The 14,781-nt window shown below is 44.8% G+C and overlaps 1 protein-coding gene across 4 annotated transcripts in view; it reads right to left on the bottom strand.

Annotated features, from left to right (window-relative positions):
- Positions 1-14,781, bottom strand: part of LOC139758038 (tRNA (32-2'-O)-methyltransferase regulator THADA-like) — a 390,704-nt gene that overhangs the window by 337,786 nt on the left and 38,137 nt on the right. Inside the window, exon 1 of one of the 4 annotated variants that reach the window (XM_071679048.1) lies at positions 11,433-11,511. The exons of the other annotated variants lie outside the window; for them this stretch is intronic. The gene's annotated coding sequence lies outside the window, so the exon portion shown is untranslated. Of the gene's footprint in view, positions 1-11,432; positions 11,512-14,781 lie in introns of those variants that run through there. 4 annotated transcript variants of the gene reach the window in all.

A 14,781-nucleotide genomic window follows, 5' to 3' on the forward strand; every position in this document is an offset into this window, starting at 1 on the left:
TCAAGCCAGGTGGACGGGTCACTGTAACCCCTAATCTTTCAGTCACCTCCCCCAGTGTAAATAGGCCAGTGGCTGTACCAAGAGATGCTGTAGTGTGTGACTGCATTCACGGGTTTGTATATGTGAGGGGACTACTCTCAGAGTGCAGATCTGCAAGAGGATGTCGTGAAACTTTGTGCTACCTTTACGTTAAGCTCTGTGTAATTATCTCAATTATCATTTCAGATATTGTAAGGAAGACTCAGTGTCAATGGCTGTATTTTGTATCTACTTAGGAAGACTCGGTGTAAATGGCTGTATTTTGTATCTACTTAGAGGCATAAAGATCAAAGTTTATTAACGTGTGAGGATAAGAGTCTTCTAGTGTTGGAAAAAAAAAATGACCCTTATAAGAAAGCTAATATCTCATGATACGAACAGTCCAGTTCCTGGAAGTGAAAACCAGATGTTACTTTTCACCGTTGCAGTGACAGACTTACTGGGGAGGAATAGCAACGTCTGTCCAAGAATCTATCGATGCCAAACAGCATTTCATAACGAATCAAACCCCACAAGAATGCACTTGGATATAATCTGCTGTGAGGCAAGTCCTTTTACTTAGTTTACAGTGTTTGGGTGTTTATGTGGTAAATATATCATAAGGTATAGTGGTGGATCATCCATGAAATATCAATGGCTAAAGTGTAATTGGTTACAGTAATTATAAGGCATTGTGTTCACTGTTAAACTGCAGACAAGAACACTTACACAGTCACTTGACCATACAAGCAGTGTGGTCCCCTCGTCCCTGAATGAGTGATGTATTCTGTCCTGGTGTATGAGAGGCCACTAGAATCCACCTGATATAAGAGAAGCAGCTTAGAGCCATCTCTAATGTTTCCCCAAGTCCCTTTCTTTTTAATACAATTCTGTTCTTAAATAATGGTAGAAAAAAAAAAACTCCCCTACCATCAGACACACACACACGTATACCGTTAACAAACGGGAATGTGATTAAGCTGGCTAATTTCCGCGTGGTGGTCGCTCTCAGGCATACGTCTGCCAGAAGGCTAGTGGGGTATAAGGGAGCTAATGACCTACTTCTGTGACCTAAGCAGACCATGGCCATTAAGAACGAACCCCAAAGTACTTGTCATTCGCTACTCTCGATGCCATGTCATTATCTAGTTTGGCTTGCGAGGGTAAACTGGGCCTCTACACTGTCATGTTGCTAGCAGTACACTACTCATCGTTGTGAAAATAAACACCGACATACTGCCCTCACAGATTCTCAGTTCAATACTGAAGGCCTTTGGCGCACACATCAAGAGAAGCCTTCACTTTCCTTACGATGTGCCGCTGTGAAGAGCCGCTTGTCTATAGGTTCTGAGAACAACCTGTTCAAAAGAGGTCCACCTTTATCATGATAAGACATGAACCTACAGGCAAAGCTGTTAAGGCGACGCATCTCCTGAGCCTAACCGAACAACGATTGGACTCTACTATAGAACGTAGCACTCGTTCTAAACAGAGACCTCAATCCCTGGAGCGATTCGTTTTCATGTCTGATCGAGTCAGTATGGTCTACAAATAAAAGCCAAAGTCCTGGAAATACACTTTTAAGATAGGGTGTATCGAGTGAAAAAAAAAATAGATCTTGAGGTTTACTATGGAACACAGAATTTCCTTCCAGGTCAAAAACGCAAAAAGGGAAAGACGACGTCAAGACCAATCCCCATGCCGACTACTACAAAGTTTAGCCTGTTTACATGTGCTTAGATAACCCCAACAGCAGTTCATGCTGCATCGGTCCCAACGAGGACCTTAACCCATTCTGTACAGTGTGTAATATATACACAGGTCCTCCTCCGTCACCTCCGTACCAGGAAACAGGGGAGGAGGGAAGGAGGGAAGGAGGTTCGAGGCTTCTTCGGCGTGCAATGACTTCGTCGAGTGTGGCCAGGTAGTTATAAAATAAACTGTGTCGTGTTCATGGAAAGTTCTTCGGTGTCGGATGTGCTTTTTGTATACCGATTCTATAATACGTGGAATGGAAGACATATATATATATATATATATATATATATATATATATATATATATATATATATATATATATATATATAGTAATCCTGTGTAGCTTACATTAGCCAGTCCGAGAGAGAGGACGCTGCTCTGTAACAACGATCCAGCGTGTCGCAACATCATCAGCGGGTTAACACTCGACACCTTGATGACAGTTTCTCGCCTTCTCTCGGGTTTTCAAGGCCCAGGGTTCCATTCCCGGAGGAGGATTCCTCAGCGTGGAGGAAAGAGTCACACACGCTTTCAGTGGCCGATCGCAACGGGCAGAGGGATGACACGCTGCCTCTGTACATCTTAAGATATCGAGATACAATCAAAATATCTTCGTTTAAAATGCTTCCTTGATTACCACTGTGCATGGAGTAATGTTTAACCTACTCCTTATCAAACGTTATCAAAGAGCATTAATTTCAACGTGTGATAAGATTAACATGTCTGATAAGGACAGTTATATATAAAGCCGACAATATACTCAAACTCACCAAAATCTGGCGAGATTTAAAAGTCCGCCGGGACTCAAACGTTCCCCGCGATTAAACGTTTGCTCGGGGCTTGACCATCCGGTGAAGCACCATTACTAACGTTGTGTTTACTTATGACACATCTGCACACCAGCTTCTGCCGCTCCATAAGTATTCTTTGGGGGGTAACACGAATGTTCAAATATCTATTCACTGTAAATACACGTACAATAAGCTTAGCTCTCTCTCTCTCTCTCCATAAGTCCTCGAGACGGAACACACGATAGAACCGGTCGCAAAGAGACTTCTTAATGACCTGAAGCATTTCTAGATGAAAGGAGCATTGCTGTTGGCTCGTATTACCAGCACAGTGAACAAGAATTTCGCGACTGGTTAACGGCTATACTTAGTAGGGGAAAAAAAAAAAAAGGGCTCCATTAAAATCGTCACTTATCACTGTTGTGTTGGCTCAAACAAACTCTGTGACCGAGCCTACAAGATCCCCAACTTTAGACAGGTTCTACGACTGGCCTAGAGGACGTGCACTTGAAACGAGCTCTATGATTGGCCTATAGGACTCCCATTTGAGAGAGTAGAAAAAAAAAGGAGCTTTGTGATAAGTAACGAAGCAACGAGGGAGCTTCTTGACTGGTTACTGCAAAATGAAATGCTCAAAGGGGAGGAAGGCGTGCGCGGTTGAGCCTTCCTCCCCTCCTTAACCACCCCAGTCCCATCAATACCCTCCTATCTTCTCAACCACCCTTTACTCCCCAAGCTCCCCTGATCCCAATCCATTCCTCCCACTCTCCCAAATTATTACAAACTTTTAAGATGTTCTTCAATGCTGCAAAGAAAAAAAAATCTGGTGTACATATATATTAACCCCCTTTGGCAGCCATATTCCCTGTATAGTATTCATACTATCCATACACTTGGATCCTTGGCAGCCACACCTCTGTATAGTATACATACCATATATCTTGAACCCTTGGCAGCCACACCCTTTGTATAGTATACATACCATATCTAAGCAGTGCTGTAGTGTATTTTGTATATCATACATTTAAAGGTGTATGACTAGTGGCTATTGTAGGCAAGGAGAGAGACGCCTCTGTACTGTTAGGGCGTTCAGTCTCTCTCTATCTCTCTATCTATCTAGCTCTTCTATCTATCTGGGACTTTCAATCCAAAGTCTCTTTTCCTCTCTCAATCCGTCTATGTCTGAACCAATATGTATCTGTTGTGTTCCATATAAACACCTCGGCAAGATCTCTTACAGGAATCTCGCCCATCTTAAACTATTACTCACATGGATCTTAAAAAGGCATATACATGTATATATATTTTTCATTTTTTCCCCATTAGCTGTGAGGATTTAAATATGTCTCTGATGCTTATACGAGTTTTTAATAACTGAAAATAAACATTCAAATGAGAAAAAAAAAGTTGGTATTCAAAGTGATTCTATATACCTTTTAATTTCTTACAGTAGGGAAAAAAAATCAATATTCATGTTTTGTTTTGCTTTTGGCAGTGGCAGAGGTTTTGTCAGTGGTGACCACTGAATGTCCCTAACATTACTGATGTACAGATATACTACTAAGATATATATGACTGGCGATGTTTCTATATGCTTCAAAGAAATGGCCAAAATAAAAGGCTACTGTTTAAGTCTGGATGTACGAATTAGACTCGTCTCAAAAGTGTACATAATTCCTGGCTGTATATTGTGAGGGCTTTTATGAAATAAATCCTCATACAATCCGAGAGTTTCATCCCCCTCCAGCCCTCCGAAATACAACGGCCCAGGTTGTTGGGAGGGAAAATCTTCGAAATGATTCTTAGTATGGCGTGAAGACGCTTACCCACCCTCTACACCCCTTCAATCACCAGCGTGTGACGTTCTGCCATCACGGTCCCACTAGTTACGACGGCAGCTCTGATACAGCTGGTGACAGCGAAGGTGATGGCAGAAGACGGTGGCGGAGGCTATAACGGTGCTGGTCGTGGCACAGAGAGGACGCCGCCTGTGTTGTTGACACGTAGCGCGATCGTCCAAAGCCAAGCCTGACGCCCGGCACCGTCGACACTGGTGCTGGAAGCGAGGGGTAAAATGACACACCTCCGTGGATCCTCCTGCTGTTAGAAAAACTTCACGGGTCAGCAACGCCGCTATGGCAAATACCTAAACGATGTGGCGAGAATAATGCACGAACAACATCCGTCTGCACTCCCGTCCTGGGAGCGTGGAGACCGTACAGTGATAACAGACGGGCGACTTACAGAGCAGCACTATCTTCTTAGCATATGCAAATCTGCGTGGACGAATATTGGCGGATCTTAATCCGCTGACCCAGCAGGACAGTGGAGGTAGGTAATATATACTGTGTGAAATACATTACTATTTTGCTTTTTCCAGATACTGAGAAAAACAAGCTAATAAGCTTTATCTAATTACAAACTAGTTACCTTATACGTCTTTATTAACACATTACAAATAAAGTCCTTTATTGTTATGCATACATAATCAAGAAAATACCTCTCAATTCACGCAACTATCAAACGGTTAATCAAACGGCAAAATCTACAAAAAAAAATATTGTGAAATCTCCATTTTTTCGACGCATCGAATCTTAAATATACAAAAAGATACAAATGAATTCAAACAGCAACAGACCACAGGGTCCTTTCTGGGTTGTTGGTCACACCTGAAGGCATTAGAAACAAAGATTAGCGTGCTAAAAGTTAGTAGGTATACGTATAGTTCAGACACAATAACCTGCAAATTGTTAATGCGACAAAGAGACGCTAATAATGAGAGTCGTGGATTTAGAATATTTATAGTCTATTTCAGCTACTTCAATTGGCAAATCGTCCGGTGCGATAACAATTCTGATGACGTAAAAGTATATCGCCTCATCAGAGGTAAAACCTTTGCCCATGAATTCGTATGTATTTTGTCAAAGATCAAGATTATCAAAGCCTTTGAATATTCTGAACACTTGTATTAGATCACCTCTTAGCCTCATCTCCTCTAAGCTGAACAGATTCAAATTGCTTAATCTGCTCTCGCTCGATTTGTTTCTCAGACCAGGAATCATCCTGTTAGTTCGACGCTGTACTCCCCCCATTCTGTCTGTTCGTTTCTCAGGTGACCAAAATTTAGCGCAATATTCAAGATGGGGTCGGACCAATGAACTCTATATAGTAAGGTCGATTTCCCTGGACTTAATTATCGAAGGCTCTACCTATGAATCCTAGAATTTTGTTCGGCTCTTTTCACTGCTTACTTGGACTTAGGTCACCAGAGATTACCACACCCAGGTCGGTTTTACTCGGTCACCTTTTGAAGTTCAACGGACTTGAAGCTGTAGCTTGCATTTTCGTTTCTGCCACCGGCACGTAAAACTGTGCACTCATCGATATCAAAATTCATTTGCTCATGTCCGATTACAAACTGCCATGACGTTCGAGTTCGCTGCAGATTAATTTCTCCAGCTCTGTATCAGTCAGCGAATTTCGACATCTTGCAACGAAGTCCATTAATCAACATCATTTATACACACATATATACATACCCAAGTCTTTGAATGTGTATGGGCTTAAAAGGGCCTTGCAGGGAGAGGGAGTCCACCTCCTCCTCCTCCTCCCCTCTCTCTCTCTCTCTCTCTCTCTCTCTCTCTCTCTCTCTCTCTCTCTCTCTCTCTCTCTCTCTCCGGTTTCCTTTCCCCAAGCATCGTAACTGAAGAACCTTCCCTGGTGAACAGAGTGTTCTCCTTCCACACAACTTTCCAGCATCACCGTTCTAGACCTCCCGAGTCCACGGGACGGAATTTCCAGGTTTCATACAAGTGTCTGTACCGCCCGGAACAGGCTCCCTCTCGCAGTAAAGCTCTGAGGAGGAGGAGGGGGGGGGGGAGAGCTCGCTCTCTCTCTCTCTCTCTCTTCCTGGCTGGGAACTTGAGGGAGAAAGGCGGCCCGAGTGGCCGCTCACAGTGGAAGTGAAAGAGGACAGCTTGCTGAGTGGCCCTCTTAGAAAGGAGGGGATTAATGCTCACTGAGTGGCTTTTGTCAGATAAAATACGGAATAATCCACGGTAAGTGGCCCTTTCAGATCAACCAAAATAAAGAAATGCCTGACAAGGCATCTCCCTGCAACGTAAAAATGGAGGAGTTTATTCTGAGAAATATTTAACGTGTTGCCTGGAATAAATTCTGCATATTACTTTCAACTCGGCCTATGATAACTCTCGACTTTTATCACAAAACTATCCTCGTCCATGCTAGATTGCAGGAAGAATCTATCCTCGTATATCAGAGGACGAATCTATATGTTATATCAAAACCTCGTCAGTGGCAGTAGTGACAACATTCATCCATTTCTGAACCTGCAGATTCTTCTTTTTCTTCGCTCATAACAACTGTGCCTCTCTCGATTCTATGGTCACCCTATTCTAGTGGTTAAAAATCTTATCTCAGATTCTGAATCTTTCGTCTTAAATCAATCGCTTTCAGACTCGGTCACCATCTCTCTTCGGAAACCCCTTAGTATTTTTTCTGATTTTCTTTCGTCTTTACTTACTTCTGCGTCTTCTTTCCAACGTCATCTCTTCTCTCCATTTCATGTTCCTTGGGGCCTTTTACTTTTAGTCGAGACATATACGTACTTTCTTCCAGGCGACTGAAAATTTGTTTCTGACAATACTTTCGTCACTCAGCTTCCAGAGGATTCTTCCTGTTCCCAGGCCGCCTTCATTCCCCTGCAACCGTTCCTCGTCTACTTTAAAAACTTGTTCTCGAACTCTAACATCTTAAAAAGCATTCGTACATCATGAGCCAAAAATACACATCCCTTAAACCGCCGTCTTTGGTGGGAACATGTCCTTAAAGTGTGGCCTCCCACTTTTGCGTCTTCAAAATATCAAAGTTTCCCTTCTCTCGCCCTCACAATACCTCTTTAAACAGCCCTCGACTCAATAGACTAATGGCCCATCTTCCTCCTACATTCTTTACGCATAATTTACTCTTTATTTTAGACATTCTCTCGGGTATTGTTTCTTTCCATCCACTGTTTTTTTTCTTAACGGTATTGTGCCTTAATCATTCATTCTCAGGTCACCTTTCATCTCGTTCTTATATTTCCGTATCTTTCTAAGATTCTTCATTCTCATTCTTTGTGACTTTCTCCAATATCTAATGCTTGTTCAAGTAACACTACCTTAACTCTCCTCTGCATCAAAAGGTATATTCAACTGTTTCCTCCTTAGATCAATCCCTGCCATCTACTCCCTCTCTCTGCCACACACACACACACACACACACACACACACACACACACACACACACACACAAAATAAGTCGTCCACTTAATCTGTCTACACAATTCTTAAGACAGGGGGGGTTGACCTGATGCAGGAAAACATTGAACTCCCTGAAAAGACTATTCAAAAATCTTAACTCTTCCCTGAGTCTTTGTGGCCCATTGGAATTAACCAAAAACGTGTAATCTCATATACTCTCTCTCTCTCTCTCTCTCTCTCTCTCTCTCTCTCTCTCTCTCTCTCTCTCCCTCCATCACTGTCGTCTCCTCTCTCCTCGATCCGCAAACATCCATAGCTTCCAAAATCCACCATCCAGCAAAAAAAAAAAAAAAAGGAAAAAAAATTAAGAATTCCCCTCATCGCTCCACGCCTTACCATTACCATCATCATCTATCTTATCTCTCCACCAGAGGATCCCACTCGACTCAAATAACGTCTCAAAAATTCTGATCTTTTCTCTCCTCTCGCCTCTCCTATGACCGGCATTGTCTCTCGGTCGCTCGCCTTTCTTTCTGTCTCTTATTTTTCTCGTCTTCGATTCCTATACAAAAGTAGACAAAATGGATCGAGTTACACGTTCACTGCTTTATCCCACCATCATCCCCCGCTAGTGCCATCACTATTTCCTCTCCTCTAACCTCCAACTCAACTCTGAAAATCAAGGAAAAACACCAAACAATCTAATATCTGGGTTTTTTTTTTAACAGCCATCATCATCATCATCGCTCGCACCAAAAGCCCTAACCCGCCACCCTCCAAAAATCTCTCCCTCCGTCTCGCCACCAAGAGCCTCCAACATCCCCCTGCCGTCTCACCATCATAAGTACTCCATCACTCCCCCTCCCCCCTAACCCCTCCTCTAAGATTACTCCAACATTCTCTCCCTCCCTCCCTCCAAGAGCACTCCAACGCTCCCTGTCTCCACCCCATCTCACCACCAACATTACCATAATTTCCCAAACCATTCCTTAGAAACCACCAAACCCACTTTGTAAAATGCTCAATAGAAACCTGAATATTTCCTGACCCGAGTCAGCTCCCTGAATTCCCACCCTTCATATCACGCCCAGGGACTACATTTTTACCATATATATATATATATATATATATATATATATATATATATATATATATATATATATATATATATATATTCTTGTATATAAACCTGAGGATATAACGAAACTGAAGAGAGACAAATAAAAATTAAGAGTCCTGCTGACGGATTACCAAACGGTACAGTTGGATCAAGCACCAGACTACACTTTTCTTAACGTCCCTCGTTACCAGTCCTTCTCAGTCATTGCTTTCTGCAGTCTAGAAAAAAAAACAATTGGCCTTCATCGTCTGGTAATCCTGTACCGTTTCCTTCTTGCCTTCCCGAACACTCCCAAGTAATCCAGCCATTCCCTCTTCATGGACCTCCCCCTAGGTGCCTACTTCTTCGTGACACCCTAAATGTCCTCTTCTTCGTGGACTCCTTCTCTAGTCGTCTCCTTCTTCCTGGACCCCTTTCATATCTGTCTCCTCCTTTGCGGACCGTTCCCCTTTAGCCGTGTCTATCCTCAAGGTCCCGGCGCACCCTACAAAACACAAGACTGAACACAATCCACCGACATTACCACCGAGATCCCCACATCCCCCAGCGAACTAAGGCGAGTACCTGGCGCGTGCCAGCTTGTGCATGCTGGCCTCCGGGGTGGGTGGGGTACTCGGGTGTTGGCCCCCGCCATCGGTCATCACTTGCCATGTAGGACACGTCCCGCCTGTATCTCACCGCCGGACAGCACCTCCTCATATCACTCCTCCGGGATGCCCCAGAGGCCCTTTTGAACTTCTGCTGGGGCAGTGGGGCTTCAGGAGCGCCCCGCCCTTCCTGGGGCTTTCCTTGACATGTCTGGCGGAGCCAACGATATAGCAAGAATTTCTGGCATTTCTCAGACAGCGGTTGAGGTGAGAATTACGCCTCCCGGCATGTCCGGGCATGCTGGTGTGTGTGTGTGTGTGTGTGTGTGTGTGTAAGAATACGAGTAAAGACATGGTACATACGTACATGGTTGAGGGATGGGGCAACAAGAGTGTAAACTGTCTCCGCGTAAAAACACAAAACATTAATCACACACTCCTCTCTACTTGGCTAAACACACACACACACACACACACACACACACACTCAAAGTAACCAAACAAAACCAAAGATAAACTGTTGATGAATGTCAAACTATCAATCTTAGTTTATTTCCAATCAATAAATTTTCTTCCCGAGGACCAACTATCCGCATCATCTAATATCCCCATTTTTTGTTGCAATTCCCTCATTGCTAGTCTGCTTTTTCTCTATAATTCCATAGTCACAATGCAGTGAATTTACTTATCTATTTCAATGCCAACTAACGATGTCAATCCTTGTTTTTCTACTTCTTGGTCCTCAAGAATTTCACTCATTCAGCCACAATAGATCACATGTTTTCCATGTAGTTTAATTCTTGTTAAATAAGATTAAATTCATTACTATTCCTCGGAAGATACAACATTCATTACTAACATCTTAAGATTATTTTCAAAGTCATTGTACACAACTGCCACTGTTATTCAACCCTGCGTGATCATTCACTCTCCATTACTTCGGTACGTTCATTCTGCTCTTTCCCTACTCTTACATAGCAGTGGCTGGATGTCACCCATGTTCACCCGATTACGGTTTCTGCGTCATCACGGCGAAATGACTCTTCAGACAACCTAATGTAAAGCTGTCCTGAAATACAGGATTCTCTCTCTCTCTCTCTCTCTCTCTCTCTCTCTCTCTCTCTCTCTCTCTCTCTCTCTCTCTCTCTCTCTCAATACCAAGAACATTTCAGTCATAAAACATCAAAAAAATCTGACAATATCACGAGCAACTTCAAACACTTTTTATATATATATATATATTTACAGCCGTGCAGAGCATTTTCTTGACCCTTGCAATAGGCAAATATAATTTCAAATGGTCCCAGAGATGACGCTAAAGTTCAAATAGTCACTATCCGGCGATAGTAACACAGACTAAACCTTACATTATACTTTATTTTACAAGAATCTTGTCTTTGAAACAAAAAAAAAAAAACCGTATGTGCGATTCAATATACTTCTATATATACGAAATCTATAAAAAAAAAAAAATATTGGTCGATGAAAAGCAAAGACAGAGTGTGATAAACCTGTACGTGAAGCACAGCTGCTCCACCCGTCTGCGGTTCAGATCCGAACCAGTCACAATGTCCTGACGCTGTTCTAGAGAGGAACTCATCGGTCCAGTTCGTGTGGGGAGAGAACCGAACACATGGGGGTTCGGAACAGTCTGTGTGGGGAGGAGGACGCGACACGGTGGGGGGGTGGGGGAGTTCAATATACTCCGTGTGGGGGAGTGGACACAACACGGAGTTGGGGGAGGGGTGGGAGGTGGTGTCAGTTCAGTACGTGTGGGGAGAGGACGCGACACGTGAGGGGGGAAGGTGGAGTTCAGTACAGTGAGTGTGGGACGGGACACCACGGACACAACCCTCACCCCTGCCCAACAATCCCTCCCACAACCACGCTGGTGACTCACCTCGACTACTGCTGCTCAGGGGAGGTGTGTGTGGGTCGCATGGCAGCCCAGGCGAGCCCCGTCGCACGACGACAGCTGCGGTGCTGCGGGCTATAACGTGCTCGACCAATGACCTACCGGTCGCCAGGTGCCCGTCCAATCACCCGTTACCTCCGACCTAACTACCGCGCGGTGGCGTAAGTGGCCTGTTGGCCGTTGTGTGTGTGTGTGTGTGTGTGTGTGTATAGCTGCCATGCAGAGAGGATGTAAGGTCAGAGTTTTTAAGATCAAAGTTTTATCTTTGATGAATAAGGTCAATGTGCATGTTTAACCCCTTGAGCACGAGTGTGCGACCCCTGGGCACTGCACGGCACGATCCTTAAAGATCAAGTCATAGCCCAAGTCGTCATACCCAAGGATCACAACGCCGTGCTCAGAGGTCGTACCATCGTGCTCGGAAGTCGCACCGTCGTCCTCAAGAGATCCACGACAATCGACGCAGAACAGGCATTTAACTGAACAATCAGACTATATGAAGTCCTAAAGGAGTTCTACTTCAGGATATCTGAACGGTGTGTGATCATGGCTCCGGCTAACACAACACCTGGGACTCGCTAGCCATTTGACCACACACACACACACACACACACACACACACACACACACACACATCTCGTCACTCTCTAACAAGCTCTGATCCCTGCAGGGCCACAGCACCGCCCACTATGGCCACAAACAATACGGCAGCAACAAGCGGACACCATTACCTCCCTTCGACTTAGCTCGAATCGCATTCGCCGTGAAGCAAGCCGCGCTTTGCATCTGGTTGTTAAGAGAATCGAGTAAAAATAGATATTCTCGAGGTCATATATGTATAAATGAACTACGTTTGCCTTATTCGCTATAAACAATTACGTATTTTCCAGTGACTGTATGTAATCCCCCTTAACGATTCGACCAGGGGAAGGATTCGGTGGAAGGGTTCGAAGACGAACTCGAAAAATGAAACGAGCGAACCTTTAAAATGACTGAGGGAACCATCCACTGGGTTCCACGCTGCCTGAATTCCACACCGTCTGAGGAACCATCCTTCGAATTCCACGCCTTCTTACAGCGCTCAGCACAAACCTCCTAATTCATAAAGATATGAAATTCCATCACTAAAGAAATAACTTGTCCATTAACTAAGACGCTGTGAGGTTCGCCTGCAACAGCGGGGCAAGACACGACCTCTGCTAAGGTGAATGGGTCATGACCCCTGCGACAGGGAGTGAGTTCGTGAACCCGCCTGAGGGAAAATATTCAATCGCATCCTCTGTCTTGCATCAAGACATGTTCACCTCAATGTTCCGATCATGTCACTGACATATGTAACTCACGTCCCGGACATCCTCTCTCTCTCTCTCTCTCTCTCTCTCTCTCTCTCTCTCTCTCTCTCTCTCTCTCTCTCTCTCTCTCTCTCTCTCTCTTCATCCCCCTTCCCTTCTAATCCTTCCTCGTGTACAAGCCCTCTCCTTACCTCCCTCCCTTCCTTCCCCTCGCCCTCTCCCCCATCCCTCGCACTCTCCCCTCTCCTGATCTCCCTGGTTGTTCTTGACCGTCTTCTTCTTCTTCATCCTCCTCCTCCTCCTCCTCTTCCTTCAGCCAGCCTCTCACCCTGTCGTACCCTCCTAACCTGTTCCTCAGTTCTCCGCGTTTCTCTGCCTCTCCCTCTCCACATGCCTTCATCCTCCTCCCTACCCCTCCCACACTCCCGTGTGCATCTTCCTCCCCACCCCCTGTCAGTGGCCCCCTAGGGGTCGCCTGGTTGGCAAGGGTGACTGGCCTCATAACAACTCTGGACCGGGAATCGAGTCCCCTCGTGCCTCAGCTGCTCGATCAGGCGATCACGGGAGCACCCAGAAAGTTAGCCACGCGACCAGGGAGTCAACCAGACGACCAGAGAGTCAACCACACGACTAGGGAATATAGCAGACTACCAGGGAATCAACCAGGCTACCAGCAACCAGTGAATCATCCAGACGACCACTGGAGTCAACCAGGTTACCAGGGAGTCAACAAGGCAACCGGTGAGTCATCCAGACGACCATGGAGTCAACTACATGACCAGGGAGTCTACCAGATAACTAAGGAGTCAACCAGGTAACCAGCAGTCAACCAGCCGACCAGGGATCCAACCAAGCTACCAGATTCAACGAGACTCAATAAACTACTGAAAAGTCAACCAGGCTCTGACAGTGCCTTCCCGCAGACCACTTCCCATACCATACCTTCCAAAGACCATTTCCCATACCGTACCTCCCACAGACCATTTCCCATACCATACTTCCACAGACCATTTCCAATACCATACCTCACACAGACCATATCCAGTACCATATCTCCCACAGACCATTTCCCATACCATACCTCCCATTCATCATCTCCACCACCATACCTCCCACACATCATTTACATCCTCCGCGGATCATTACTCATATCCTCTAGAGTGGTTTCATTACTTCAAGTCATCCACTTCGGGACCCCATCAAACAGCCAGACTCGGTCTGATTCAGCCATTGATAAGGTACATCAACGACAAAAATGAATAAATAAATGAATAAATAAACAAATAAATAAACAATGGAAAATAAAGTAATATTCAATCGGAGAAAAAGGAACAGCAAGAGGACATGTTAGATTTAGAAAAACAGTTACTCTAACAGGACGTTCCTCTGGTCCGTGAAGTGATGTAAGACCCTATATAGAAAAAAAAAAAAAAAAAAGGAGTTAAAGAAATAAAAAAAATCATGTAATAAATAAGACTGTGGGAAGCCTGTGATATACTCGCCATTATATGAAAATAAAATAGCCAGCGCGCCATATTGGCTGTTTTACCGTGATAAAATACCCAGCGCAGTCTTAACTATTTTTATCGTGAATAAGCACACGGCGGAGAGAGAGAGAGAGAGAGAGAGAGAGAGAGAGAGAGAGAGAGAGAGAGAGAGAGAGAGAGAGAGAGAGAGAGAGAGACGCCCTCCCCCGGAAAGACCGGGAGATGCATAGATAACGAAGGGGAGTAACGAACCGACCAACAACCAGGGTAGCCCCGCAGCGTGAAGTAGGTGGGGAGTGGCGGGGTGATGAGGGAGAGGCACAGAGAAGTCAGTCACGACAGCACGACGCCACTGTGAGGAGGATGTGAAGGGTGTCTACTACACCAATGTCAAATACAAGTCGTGAGGACTACGCAAGCACTGTGCACGTCGCTGTGTCGCGAGCCATGAGCCAAGCGGTTCTTGTGTGTGTGTGTGTGTGTGTGTGTGTCTGTGTGTGTGTGTGTGTGTGTGTTGAAGGACAACCAGAGAATGACAGCCTCATGGCAGAGGGA

The sequence above is a fragment of the Panulirus ornatus genome, chromosome 29, assembly GCF_036320965.1.
Source record: "Panulirus ornatus isolate Po-2019 chromosome 29, ASM3632096v1, whole genome shotgun sequence".
In the NCBI taxonomy this organism is placed as follows: Eukaryota; Metazoa; Arthropoda; class Malacostraca; order Decapoda; family Palinuridae; genus Panulirus; species Panulirus ornatus.